Below are 14420 nucleotides of genomic sequence, written 5' to 3'. Positions count from 1 at the left end.
CTTAGGCACCTCCCCTCATCCACTGATAGGGGAGGTCCTCCTACCTTCTGTTTGACCCTATCGTTTCAGATCTCATAAAGACTGGTTTCATCACCTCCGTCTGTGGACTGGCAAGGCTGCACTCCCCAGGGGGAGGTGATCAGAGAGCCTGCCAGAGGCAGTCCCTGCTTTCCTTACTAGGGAATCTACTTGGAGATTTACTCTATGGGCTACATCTGAGCCAGGGTTTTAGGTCCTCTCCATGCATGGTCCTTGGTTGGGGTATCAGTCTCATCAGGGCTCCCAGGGCTCAGTTTTTATGGCTCTGTTGGTCTCCTTTTGGAACTCCTGTCACCTCCAGGTCTTTCAATCTCTCTTTTCTTTCCTAAGATTCCCAGCACTCTGCCCAAAGTTTGCTGAGCCTCGGCCTCTGCTTTGATACTTCCATCAGTAGAGTCTTTCATAGGCCCTCAGTGGTAGGCTCCTATCCTGTTCCCTGTCTTCTCCTGCTTCCAATGTCTATTACGTTGGTCCTTCTGAGTGAGGATTGAACATCTTTCCTAAGGTTTTCCTTGTTTAGCTTCTTTAAGAGTATAGATTTTAGTATGTTTATCCTATATTATGTGGCTAATATCTACATATGAGTAAGTATATATACCATGTGTGTCTTCTGCTTCTGGGATACCTCAATCAAGATGATCTTTTCTAGTTCCCACCATTTGCCTGAAAATTTCTGATCCCCTTGTTTTTAATAACTGAGTAGTATTCTATTGTGTAAATTGTAGAACAAATTCTGTATCCATTCCTCTGCTGAGGGATATCTAGGCTATTTCCAGCTCTGGCTATTACAAATAGAGATGCTACTAACATAGTTGGGCAAATTTCCTTCTTGTATATTTGAGTATATTTTGGATATATGCCTAGGAGTGGTAAAGATGGATCTTGAGGCAACACTATTCATAATTTTCTGAGAAAGCACCAGGTTGATTTCCAAAGTCTTTGTACAAATATACACTCTCACCAGCAATGAAGGAAGGGTCTCCTTTCTCCACATCCTCTCCAGCATGTGTTGTCACTTGAGTTTTTGATCTTAGCCATTTTGATGGATGTAAGGTGAAATCTCAGGGTCGTTTTGATTTTCATTTTCCTGATGATTAAGGGTGTTAAGCATGTAAATGTTTCTCTGCCATTCGATAATCCCCTATTGAGAATTCTCTATTTAGCTCTGTATCCCATTTTTAAATTTGAATACTTGGTTTGTTGGTGTTTAACTTCTTAAGTTCTTTATATACTCTGAATATTAGCCCTCTGTCAGACATAGGTTTGGTGAAGATTCTTTCCCAATCTGTAGGCAGTTGTTTTGTTCTGATGACAGTGTCCTTTGGTTTACAGAAGCTTTTCATGAGGTCCTATTTATTGATTGTTGATCTTAGAGCCTGTGTTGTTGGTGTTCTATTCAGGAAGTTGTCTCCTGTGCCAATGAGTTCAAGGCTCTTCCCCTCTTTTTCTTATAACAGGTTTAGTGTGTCGGGTTTTATGCTGAGTTCTTTGATCCACTTAGACTGTTGTTTTTTGCAGGGTTATAACTATGGATCTAATGGCATTTTTCTACATGTAGACATTCAGTTAGTCCAGCACCATTTGTTGAAAATGCTGTATTTTTTTCCATTGTATGGTTTTTGGCTTCTTTGTCAAAACTCAAGTATCTGTAGGTGTGTGAGTTTATTTTTTTGGTGTTCTATTCAATTCCGTTGATCCACCATTCTTTTTCTATTCCAGTACCATCGAGTTTTTATTACTGTTGCTCGATAGAATACAACTTGAGATCAAGGTTGGAGATACCTCTAGAAGATCTGTCATTGCACAGGATTGTTTTAACAAGTCTTTTTTTTTCCATATGAAATTGAGAATTCTTCTTTCAAGTTCTGTAAAGAGTTGTGTTTGTATTTTCATGGGAATTGCATTGAATCTGTAGATTGTTTCTGGTAGTATGGCCATTTTCACTATGTCAATCCTACGGATCCATAAGCATGGGAGATCTTTCCATCTTCTGATATCTTCTTTGATTTCTTTCTTCAGAGACTTGATGTTTTATTCATACAGGTTTTTCACATGCTTGATTAGAGTCACCCCAAGGTACTTTATGTTATGTGTGGTTATTGTAAAGGGTGTTGTTTCCTTAATTTCTTTCTCAGCTATTTTGTCTTTTGTATACAGGATGGTTACTGATTTTTTCTTTTTTTTTTGGAGTTAATTTTGTATCCAGCCACTTTGCTAAAGGCCTTCATCAGCTGAAGGAGTTCTCTAGTAGAATTTTTGGGGTCAATCATGTATACTATAATATCTGTGAATAGTGATACTTTGACTTCTTCTTTTCCAATGTATATTCCCAATGTGTATTCCCAATGTGTATTCTTTCCCAATGTGTATTCCCTTGATCTCCTAAGAATTTGGGTACTATGTTGAAGATAGTAGGAGAGAGTGGGCAGCCTTGCTTTGTCCATGATTTTAGTGGGATTGATTTGTTTCTCTCAGTTTACTTTGATGTTGGCTATATTGCCTTTAATGTGTTTAGGTATGTGCCTTGTATTCCTGATCTCTCCAAAACTTTAAAAATGAATGGGTGTTGGATTTTGTCAAATCCTTTCAGCTTCTAAGAAGATGATCATGTGTTTTTCTTTTTCCTTCTCTTTATTTATGTGGTGGATCACAATGATGGATTTCCATATATTGAACCACCTCTGCATGCCTGGGATGAAACCTACTTGTTCTGGATGGATGATATTGTTTGTGTTCTTGGATTCCTTTTGTGACTATTTAATTGAGTATTTTTGTGTCAATGTTCCAGTTCATGGTTAATTCTCAAGTTAGATCTGAAAAAATTCAGTCTCCAATGAATCAAAGTATCATCATTTTACAGCAGAAAGAAAGGTCAAAGCCAGGTCTGGCTAACTACAGAATTCCATCCTTGTCTCTTATCAGTGAGCTAACAGGCTTCAGAAGAGTCTCCACATCATGGCATAACTACAGTGGTCTGCTAGGCTTCCAACATGCACTCACTTGGATAGTAATTTTCAAAAATACAGGCAGCATGAAATCTATAGATTCTTCAATATATTGACCTTGGACCTAACCCAAATACTTCATCTTCACCCAGTATAGATGCTATGAACTCATGAGAAGTAAATATTCTGTACCATCATGGAATGGAAATTTAGAGATAAAAGGAGTATCTTTTACACACTCACGCAAAAATGAGATTCACGATTTTTTACACCATGTGTCTAAGTTCAGAGTAATGAGCTTTTAATTTTCCACTTTATTAACAACACTGTAAATTTGTATTTATGTATATGTATATGTAAATATGTATTTGTAAGCTCTACTTTTATGGAGGGCTATTACAAAATATTTCATATTTGTTTCAAAATTTCAAATGTTCAGAACTTTTCTGTAAATCAACACCAAGAACACTCTCCTTATATAATCATTTTATTCTTCTGGGTGAAAGGCTGACAAGGAAAACAAGGGGCTGTATGTGATGGCCAACATGCAAGCATTAATCCCATTTAAATTTCTGAGTGAGTGCATGGTTGGATTTCCCAACAGGAAAGTTGCACCCCAAATTGATCAAGTTCGGCATCATCAACAGATGTCCCTAAGACCATTAGCAACTAATGGATTGCATAAATGACGCTAACAGCTCATTCGTCTACTCTAAATCCCATCAACTCAACCTTTAAAAACCCTGCTTTCTTCTCATTGCAAATTAAGTCCATTGTCCTTTAATTTTTAAATGATGTGTATTTCAAATCAATTAAGGCCAAAAGACCAATTATCTGTTGAATGTGTGGCAGCCAAAGTGTTTTGAATGGCTGCTGGAGAGTGCTAGCTTTAGTAGAGCAGGCTGTAGACTGATGAATCAGGCAGAGGAACCAAAAAGCAGATGCATGTAATGTTAACGAATGCATGTTTGTTCCCAAAGGACTCCTAAAGAAGATGTGTATGTATCCTTCCTACAGTTCCCAGAGGTTGGTAATAAAGAAAGATTATATTTAAAGGTGTCTTCTTTTTCTTTCCCTCTTTGAGAGGCTTAACATTTTCTCACTTGTCCTTTATTTTTACATACCCCATTAATGTTACAGTAGCTGTGGCCATCATCTGTGAATATTTCTGTAATTATATATAGCGCTTATGCATGCTAGTTATTCTTAGGCCAAAACCACTAGATTCTTTTGAGGTCTTTGCTTATCATTTGAATGAGACATCTGACCCTAACTGCAGTCAGATAAATGCACATATCTGTGCAAAATTTCAGTATGCTTATTGTAATGTTTTAGAAGGTTCCAGTCTTGGGATTTTAATGTACTTTTACTTGTCACTCTGTCCCTGGATAGGAAGCTATATTCAGTGAGTGAAGAATAATGGTTTTGCTGTTACTCCTGGTAAACAGCTGCATGAATGCAAATCTGAGATAAGATAGCAAGTTTAGAAACGTGAGCTACTTCACCTACAGGACATAGTCTTGAAATTGTCATTCTGAAATTAGCATTTCCTTATTTTTATGCATTCTGACTTCATCTAATATGTTTTATTGGAAAAATAACAAGCTTTTTGCTTAGAATTTAATTGCTTAACTGTTAGCATATAAACAATATTTTAAATTTGATTTAATACTATCCTTAATTGTTAAACTTAATTAAAGTGAGCTATTTTAAAGTAAGGCTAAAATAAAGGAAAACATGTAAGGGGATGCCTGTTGAGTAAAAAGCATTATTACCTATTTTTAAAAAATAAAATATAAATTATACACAGGAAAATAATCTTTAATATATAGTTATGCACGTTTTGGCAAAGGTACAGGATTGTCTGGCTACTAACAGGAATCATAGAGCCTTTCCATCAAGTCAATGCTCCTTTTGTTATACTGTTCTCACTCTTCCACTTTCACTTTCAACTTTAGCCCTTTCTCTGATTCTTATAGTTTTTATCGTAAATGTAATTATTTAGGATGTAAACACACACACACACAAACACACATTGCATGGTCCTGCTTAAAGTCAGATTGAAATTGTGTAAAATTATAAAAGATTAAGAATTGATGTCTCACAGATACTGAGTTATGCAATCATGAATAAATAAAACTGCATTTTTTTTAAACTTTGGGCTCTCTTTAATCAATATTTTATAGCTTTCTTCATGTTAGCTTGACATGTTTTGATAAATGAATATATACTAGATGTATAACTATGTGATAGATATAGAAGAACTAAATTATATATTTTGTGGTCTTTGTAAATGGCATTATTCACTTTAATTAATAATTGATTTTCTTTTTATAAAAATTGTAGCTTTTTTTACATTGTTTCTTGTATATTGTAATTTCACTAAACGTACCATTAAGGTTACTATTCTTTTGTTTATGTAGTTTTTAATAATTCTTTGGAAACTTTTGCATAAATAGTATTCAGCTGTTCAGTAAGCCAGCCACTGTTTTTACGATTTCCTTTGTGAGATTTGCCTTGTTGAGACTCATAACCAAACTTGGGGCAGAGTACAGGGAATCTTGCACTCTGGGGAAGCTAGTAAGATTTGAAGAGGACTTCACAAGGAGAGCAACAGAACCAAAATAGCTGGGCACAGGAGTCTTTTCTGAGACTGATTTTCCAACCAAGGACCATTCATGGATATAACCTAGAACCACTGCTCAGATGTAACCCATGGCAGATCAATCTCCAAGTGGGTTTCCTAGTAAGGGGAACAGAGGCTGTCTCTGGCATGAACTCAGTGGTGGGCTCTTTGATTACCGCCCCAGAATGGGGAGCAGCCTTTCCAGGCTACAGAGGAAGACAATGCAGCCAGTTCTGATGAGACCTGATAGGCTAGGGTCAGAAGGAAAGGGAGGAGGACCTCCCCTATCATTGGACTTGGAGAGAGGCAGGGAGGAGATGAGGGAGGGAAGGGAAGGTTGAGAGGGAATGAAGGAGAGGGCTACAGCTGGTTTAAAAACTGAATAAACTGTAATTAATATTAAAAATGAAAATATAATTAAAAAATAGAGTTGCATTTGTCATTGGTATCTCATTACAGCATAGAAAAGAGTATTTTTCTTTAGGATGTTCTCCCAATGTCTTTCTCTTTTCGGTGCGTATATAGTTTGATTCATAAAATAAATTGAGAACTATCAATACTTTATTATTTTTTCTGATCATTCTTTTTTTAATTTTATTTTTCTTATTAGTTACATTTGGTTAACTCTGTATCCCAGCTGTATCCCGCTCCTTCATTCCCTCCCAAACCTTCCCTCCCTCCCTCCCTCCTTCTATCCCTCATCTCCTCCCTGTCCCTTTCCCAGTCCACTGATTGATAGGGTAGGATCTCTTCCCCTTTCATCAGACCCTGTTTTAACATGAATCTTCAGGACTGGCTGCAAAGTCCTCCTCTGTGGCCTAACAGGACTGCTCCGTCCTTGGGGGGTGGGGAGGTCAAAGAGCCTGCCATTGAGTTCCTGTTAGAAATAGTCCTTGTTCCCCTTACTATAGGAAACCAATTGGTTACTGAGCTACCACAGGCCACATCCGAGCAGAGGTTCTAGGTTATAAACATTCATGGTCTTTGATTGAGTGTCAGTCTCAGAAAAGACCCTGTGCCCAGATATATTTGGTCTTTGTGGAACTCCTATCCTTTCCACATCATACTAACTCCCCTTCTTTCATATGATTCCCTGTACTCTGCCTCAGGTTTGGTTATGAGTCTTAGTAACTGCTTTGAAACACTGCTAGGTAGAGTCTTTCAGATGCCTTCAGTAGACTCCTGTCATACATTCAGTGCACATCTGTCTTTCTAAATGAGGATTGTTCATCTTCGCCCTTGTCTGCTCTCTTGATTATCTTTTTTAGGTGTATAGATTTCATTATGTTTATCATATTTTATAGGTCTATATAAGGGAGTATATACCATGTTTGTCTTTCTCCTTCTGGGATAGTTCACTCAGAATGATCTTCTAGATCCCACCATTTGCCTGCAAATTTCATAATTTCTTCTTTTTTTGATTGCTGAGTAGTATTCCATTGTGTAAAAATACCACAATTTCTGTATCCATTCCTCCCTTGATGGACATCTGCTTTGTTTCCAGGTTCTGGCTATTACAAATAAAGCTGCTACAAACATGGTTGAGCAAATGTCCTTGTTGTGTACTTGAGCAAATTTTGGGTATATACCAAAGGTATAGCTGGGTCTTGAGGAAGCACTACTCCTAATTGTCTGGGAAAGCACCAGATTGAATTCCAAAATGGTTGTGCCGGTTTACATTCTCACCAGCAATGGAGGAGGGTTCCCCTTTCTCCACAACCTCTCCAGCATGTGTTGTCACTTGAGTTTTTCATCTTGGCCATTCTGATGGGTGTAAGGTGAAATCTCAGGGTCGTTTTGATTTGCATTTCCCTAATGGCTAATGAGGTTGAGCATTTCTTTAAGTGTTTCTCTGCCATTCGATGTTCCTCTATCGAGAATTATCTGTTTAGCTCTGTGCCCCATTTTTTAACTGGATTACTTAGTTTATTGCTTTTCAGCTTCTTTAGTTCTTTATATATACTTGATATTAGCCCTCTGTCAGATAAAGGGTTGGTGAAGATTCTTTCCCAATCTGCAGGCAGTCATTTTGTTTTGATGATGGTGTCATTTGATTTACAGAAACTTTTCAGTTTCATGAGGTCCCATTTATTGATTGTTGCTCTTAGAGCCTGTGTTGTTGGTTTTCTGTTCAGGAAGTTGACTTCTGTCCCAATGAGTTCTAGGCTGTTCCCCACTTTTTCTTCTAACTGGTTTGGTGTGTCTGGTTTTATGTTGAGCTCTTTGATCCACTTGGACTCTAGTTTTGTGCAGGGTGATAAGTATGGATCTATTTTCATTTTTCTACATGTAGACATCCAGTTAGACCAGCACCATTTGTTGAAGATGCTGTCTTTTTTTCATTGAATGGTTTTGGCTTCTTTGTAAAATATTGAGTATTCATAGGTGTGTGGGTTTATTTCTGGGTCTTCTATTCAGTTTGATTGATCCTCTTTTCTGTTTCTATGCCAATACAATGCAGTTTTTATTACTATTGCTCTGTAGTACAGCTTGAGATCGGGAATGGAGATACCTCCAGATGATCTGTTGTTGTACAGGATTATTTTGGAAACTCTGGGTTTTTTGTTTCTCCATATGAAGCTGAGAATCTTTTTTTAAGGTCTGTAAAGAATTGAGTTGATATTTTGATGGGAATTGCATTGAATCTGTAGATTGCTTTTTGGCAGTATGTACATTTTTCACAATGTTAATTCTACCAATCCATGAGCACAGGAGATCTTTGCATCTTCTGATATCTTCTTCAATTTCTTTCTTCAGAGACTTGAAGTTTTTCTCAAACAGGTCTTTCACTTGCTTGGTTAGAGTCAACCCAAGGTACTTTATGTTATTAGTGAATATTGTGAAGGGTGTTGTTTCCCTAATTTCTTTCTCGGCCCTTTTGTCTTTGGTATACAGGAGGGCTTCTGATTTTTTTGAGTTGATTTTGTATTCAGCCACTTTGCTGAAAGGTGTTTATCCACTGAAGGAGCTCTCTGGTTGAATTTTTGGGGTCACTCATGTATATTATCATATCATCTATGAATAGTGACACTTTGACCTCTTCCTTTCCGATTTGTATCCCCTTGATCTCCTTTAGTTGTCTTACTGCTTTGGCTAGGACTTCAAGTACTATGTTGAAGAGATATGGAGAGAGTGGGCAGCCTTGTCTTGTCCCTAATTTCAGTGGGATTGATTTAAGTTTCTCTCCATTGAGTTTGATGTTGGCTATAGGCTTGCTGTATATTGCCTTTACTATGTTTAATTTTTTCCTTTGTATCCCTGATCTCTCACTAAGACTTTAAACATGAATGGGTGTTGGACTTTGTCAAATGCTTTTTCGGCATCTAAGGAGATGAACATATGGTTTTTCTCCTTCAGTTTGTTTATGTGGTGGATTACATTGATGGATTTCCATATGTTGAACCATCCTTGCATGCCTGGGATGAAGCCTACTTGGTCATGGTGGATGATATCTTTGATGTGTTCTTGGATTTGGTTTGCAAGTATTTTATGGAGTATTTTTGCATCAATGTTCATTTGAGAGATAGTTCTGAAGTTCTCCTATTTTGTTGGGTCTTTGTGTGGTCTGGGTATCAATGTGACTCTCACTTCATAGAATGAGTTAGGTAATGTTCCTCTGTGTGTATTTTGTGGAATAGTTTGAGGAGAATTGGTGTTAGCACTTCTTTGAAGATCTGATTGAATCCTGCACTGAAACCATCTGGCCCAGGGCTTTTTTTGAAGGGGAGACTGTTAATGACTGCTTCGATTTCCTTGGGGAGATATAGGGCTATTCAGTCTTTCTACCTGTTCTTGACATAATGTTGTTAGATGGAATCTATCAAGAAAATTGTCCATTTCATTTAGATTTTCAAATTTTGTGGCATATAGGCTTTTGTACTATGACCTAATGATTGTTTGGATTTCCTCAGTGTCTATAGTTATGTCACTCTTTTCTTTTCTGATTTTGTTGATTTGGATAGATTCTCTCTGCTTTTTAGTTAGTTTGGTTAAGGGTTTGTCTATCTTGATGATTTTCTAAAATAACCAGCTTTTTGTTTCATTGATTCTTTGGATAGTTTTATTTGTTTCTAATTGATTGATTTCAGCCCTGAGTTTGATTATTTCCAGCCGTCTGCTCCTCTTGGGTGTATCATCATCATCATCTTCTTCTTCTTCTTCTTCTTCTTCTTCTTCTTCTTCTTCTTCTTCTTCTTCTTCTTCTTCTCTAGGGTTTTCAGTTGGTCCATTAAGTTACTTGTATGTGATGTTACAAATTTCTTCTTGAAGGCCCTTAGTGCTATAAATTTTTCTCTGAGCACTGATTTCAATGTGTCCCATAAATTAGGGTATGTTGTGCCTTCATTTTCATTGAATTCTAGGAAGTCTTTTATTTCTTTCTTTATTTCTTCCTTAACCAAGCTGTCATTGAGTAGTAAGTTGTTCAGTTTCCATGTGTGTGTCGGCTTTTTGTTATTTCTGTTTGTTGTTGAGGTCCAGCTTTAGTCCATGGTGGTCTGATAGAATACCAGGGATTATTTCAATCTTTTTGTATCTGTTGAGGCTTGCTTTGGGACCAACTATATGGTCTATTTTGGAGAAGGTTTCATATTTTGCAGTGCTAAAAGGAAGGTTTGCTCTTTTGAGTTTGGGCGAAAAGATCTGTAGATGTCTATTCGGTTCATTTGATTTAGGGATTCTGTACGTGCTTTTATTTCCCTATTTGTTTTCTGTCTAGTTGATCTGTCCCTTGGTGAGAGTGGAGTGTTGAAGTCTCCCACTATTAAGGTATTAGGATCAATATGAGATTTAAGCTTTAATAATGTTTCAATTATGAATGTAGGTGCTCTTGTATTTGGGGCATAGATATTCATAATTTTAATGTTTTCTTGGTGGATTTTTCCTTTGATGAGAATGTAGTGCCCCTCTGCATCTTTTTTTATTAGTTTTGGTTGAAAATCTTTTTTATTAGATATTAGGATAGACACTCCTGCTTGTTTTTAGGGTCCATTTGCTTGAAAAACTGTTTTCCTGCCTTTGTCTTTATCTTTGTTGTGTAGGTGTGTTTCTTGAATGCAGCAGAATGTTGGATCCTGTTTCTGCACCCATTCTGTTAGTCTGTGTCTTTTTATTGGAGAGTTGAGTCCATTGATATTGATAGATAATAATGACCATTGAATGTTATTTGCTATTATTGTGGAGTTGATGATGTTACTGTGATTCATTGCTTGTTTTCTTTTGATTTTTTTTTGGAAATTTTCTTTAACCTATGTTTTATTGCATGTAGTTCTTTTGTTGGATTGGAATTTTCCTTCTAGTATCTTCTGTAGGCCTGGTTTGCTGTTCAAATATTGCTTAAATTTAGTTTTGTCGTGGAATATTTTGTTTTCTCCATCTATGTTGATTGAAAGCTTTGCTGGGTATAGTAGTCTAGGTTGGCAACTGTGGTCCCTTAGGGCCTGCATCATATCTCCCCAGGCCCTTCTGGCTTTCATAGTTTCAGATGAAAAGTCCGGTGTGATTCTGTTAGGTCTACCTTTATATGTTACTTGGCCTTTTTCCCTTGCTGCTTTTAGTATCTTTTCTTTGTTCTGTAGATTATGTGTTTTGACTATGATGTGGCATTAGGAGTTTCTTTTCTGGTCTAGTCACTTTGGTGTTCTGTAGGCCTCTTGTATATTTGTGGACATCTCCTTCTTAAGGTTGGGGAAATTTTCTTCTATGATTTTCTTGAAAATATTTTCTGGGCCTTGAAGCCTGGAATCCTCTTCTTCATCAATTCCTATTATTCTTAGATTTTGCCTTTTCATGGAGTCCTTGATTTCTTGGATGGTTTGTGTTTGGGGTTTTTCAGATTTTACTTTTGCTTTGAGAGAAGTATCAATTTCTGCGAGTGTATCTTCAACACTCGAGATTCTCTCTTCCATCTCTTGTATTCTTAGTGATGCTTACCTTTGTGGTTCCTTCTCTTTTCTCTAAGTTCTTCAGTTCCAGGGTTTTCTTGATTTGTGTTTTCTTTATTGATTCTAATTCCATTTTCATGTCTTGCAACAATTTCTTCATCTGTTTGAATGTGGATTCCTGTGTCTCCAAGATGGTCTCTATTTTTTTGTTTGTTTCCTCTCAGTGACACTACTTCTGCCTCCATTTGTTTGGCTATATTTGCCTGTGTTTCTTTAAGAGCTTCGTTCACTTTGTTTTTCTTTGTTTACATTTGGGAGGCTAAATCTTTGAGAGATTTATTTGTTTCCTTTTTATCTGTCTGAATCTGTATGACTATTTCTCCAAGATATTTGTTGGTTTCTGTTTTATGTGCTTCAAATAACTGGATAATCACAGCTTTAAAATCATTTTCTTGTGTTTCTGATGAGTTGGAGTGTCCAATAATTTTGGGGGTTGCCGGTAAAGCCATGCTATCTTGATTTACATTGGTTGTGTTCTTTTGCTGACCCCTGTCCATTTGGTTATCCATAGTGTTCACTGTCTGTTCCTGGATTCTGCAGATCAGACTGGTCTTTTTTTGGTGTCTGGAGAATTCTTCAGGAAAATGGGTGATGTCTAGTGGTTTCCGTGTGTGCGTTGGTTATTCAGCTATACCTGTAGAAGGAAAGTTCGCAGGCGCAGAAGGGCAAATGCAGGGTAGCATGTGTTTGAGCGTGTGCTTGTGGGTGTGTCCTAAGGGACAGGGTATTGGAGAATGAAGAGGCCTTCAGTGTGTGAGAGGGGTGCCTGCAGGCACTGAAGGTATTGCAAGCTCTTAAGAGATTGCAAGTGCTGTTGAAGATTGCAGGCACATATTGTTTTTGCAGGTCTGTGGGTCTTTGGTGGCTATTCAGCTGGTTTTCTGCCACTGAGGGGTTGGATGTCCCATACAATCACTTGGCTGGGCAGCCCTGTGTAGTCAGTGCTGCCACTTGCAGACTTGGGATCTGGGAAGGGTTGTACTGTGGATCTGAGTCTCTGTGGCTAACACTCTTTGGGTGAGCACTCTGGTCGGGTGGAGTTTCCAGCAGTGCGTGTACTCTGGCGGGACAAGGTGGTGGTGGTAGTGGGGGTGTGTTGCGAGGGTTCAGAGCTCGGCGAGAGGGTACTAGGTAGGGTATGGGCTCTTCAGACCTGTGTTCTGAGGGGTGGCATTCAGGGGAGGTTACAGCTCTCCGATGTGGCTGCGGGGTCCGGAGTCCTGCCTCTGCGGTCTTGGGTCCCAGGCACTGAGCTTTGTGGCTTTTGGATCCAAGAAGGATTGTATTGTGGATTTGAGTCTCTGTGGTTGGCACTCTGTGGTTGGGCCTGTGCTCTGGCACTGGCAGTGGGTGCGCTCCTCTGGTGTGGTGGTTTCTGGAGGTGTGTGCACTCTGGCCACTTGGGACATGAGCTCTGCTGAGCTTCTTCCAGCGGGATCACATCAGCGGGGTGGGGGTAGGGGATGCTCTGTGGGTCTGGAGCTCCACAGGAGGACCCTGGGCGGGGCCGGGATGGGACATGTGTCCGAGGGGTGGTGTTCAGTGGGCGGTTACAGCTGTCGGCTGCAGTAAGAGACCTGGAGTACTATCTCTCCTGTCTTAATCCCCCAGCTGTGAGCTTTGCACTCAGCTGCCTGGTGCTGTGTGCAGGCTTCCCTGCGTGGGAGGCCTAGACAAGGGAAGCATCCCACTTCGTTCCCAGAGAAGTCTGTGCAGATCTATCTCTACAAACACTTCACACTTCTGTGGTGTCCCCTCTCCTTTAGCAAGCCCCAAAGTCCAAATTCTAGTTTCGATTGTCTCTCCACTCACCAATTCTGGAGATTCATGTCCTCAGTGTCTCCAAAATGGTGTGCTCTGTTCATCACCATCTTGGAACTCCGTATCAATGCTTTAAAGTCTGGAATACCTTATATAAAAATATATAGATTTTTTGTCATAAAATATTTCATAGAATTAATTTATACAGATGCCTAAACCTGAAGTTGTCATTTTGTAGAGCTTTCAAAGACAAATTTAATTTTTATAATAGATTACTAAATATTTGAATTATCTGTTTATTTTAAGGGAAAAGCGGTTTGTGCCTTTCAAGGAGCTTGTTGATATTATCTAAACTTGTCAATGATAGAGACAAAAGTTATAAAATACTTCCATCCTTTTCATTTTTAGTCTCTGTGGCATCATCACCTATATTATCTTCATTTACCCTTCTGGAAATTGGAAAAAAAAATCTTTCTTCTTTTTCCCTTCATTTGTGATTATCTGTCTGGAAACAGTTTTTCAGCCATTCTTAATCTTCATAATAAACAGCTTTTATCTGTTAATATTCCTAAATTTAATTTTTCCTTATTTATTTACCTTTTCATTTTTTGAGGTTTAATTTCTCATTTTTCTAGTTCATTGCTTTAGGAAATTTATTTGCATCCCAACTTTAGAGTCATGTAAACTAATAAATTTCTTTCATAATTATATTAGTGGCAGTCAAACTTCAAGTATTTCATTAATTTCAACTCAACAAAAATGTAACTGGTTTAACTTGTTCTGAACCACCCATGCATTATTTTCAAATGTGTTGGCTAATTTCTGAGAAGGTGACTGTTTAGCAGATATAGTTCTTTCACTGAAATGGAATTTTATTATACTCTAAGAACATGCTCTGTTTACATTATTTCAAACTTAAAGGTTTTTTTTATATATAACTTCAATCTTATATAATATGTTTCATCTTTAGAAGTGTGTATGCTGTGTGGTCTGATGGAGTCCTCCTAGGTTTTAACATCATGTGACCCAAGCCTCCGATTTTAGGTGCATAGACTAACATACATGGTTCCTCTCTGAGGCGTGGTGAACGAACCTTCTTCTCTCCAC

At 38.1% G+C, this 14420-nt stretch overlaps 1 pseudogene; it reads right to left on the bottom strand.

Moving 5' to 3' along the window:
• Window positions 1–13423, bottom strand: part of LOC110542027 (nucleophosmin-like) — a 95958-nt pseudogene extending 82535 nt beyond the window's left edge.
• Window positions 13424–14420: the final 997 nt, after the last annotated feature.

The sequence above is a fragment of the Meriones unguiculatus genome, chromosome 10 (assembly GCF_030254825.1).
Source record: "Meriones unguiculatus strain TT.TT164.6M chromosome 10, Bangor_MerUng_6.1, whole genome shotgun sequence".
Classification (NCBI taxonomy): domain Eukaryota; kingdom Metazoa; phylum Chordata; class Mammalia; order Rodentia; family Muridae; genus Meriones; species Meriones unguiculatus.
This window is presented reverse-complemented; position numbering and strand designations above follow the sequence as displayed.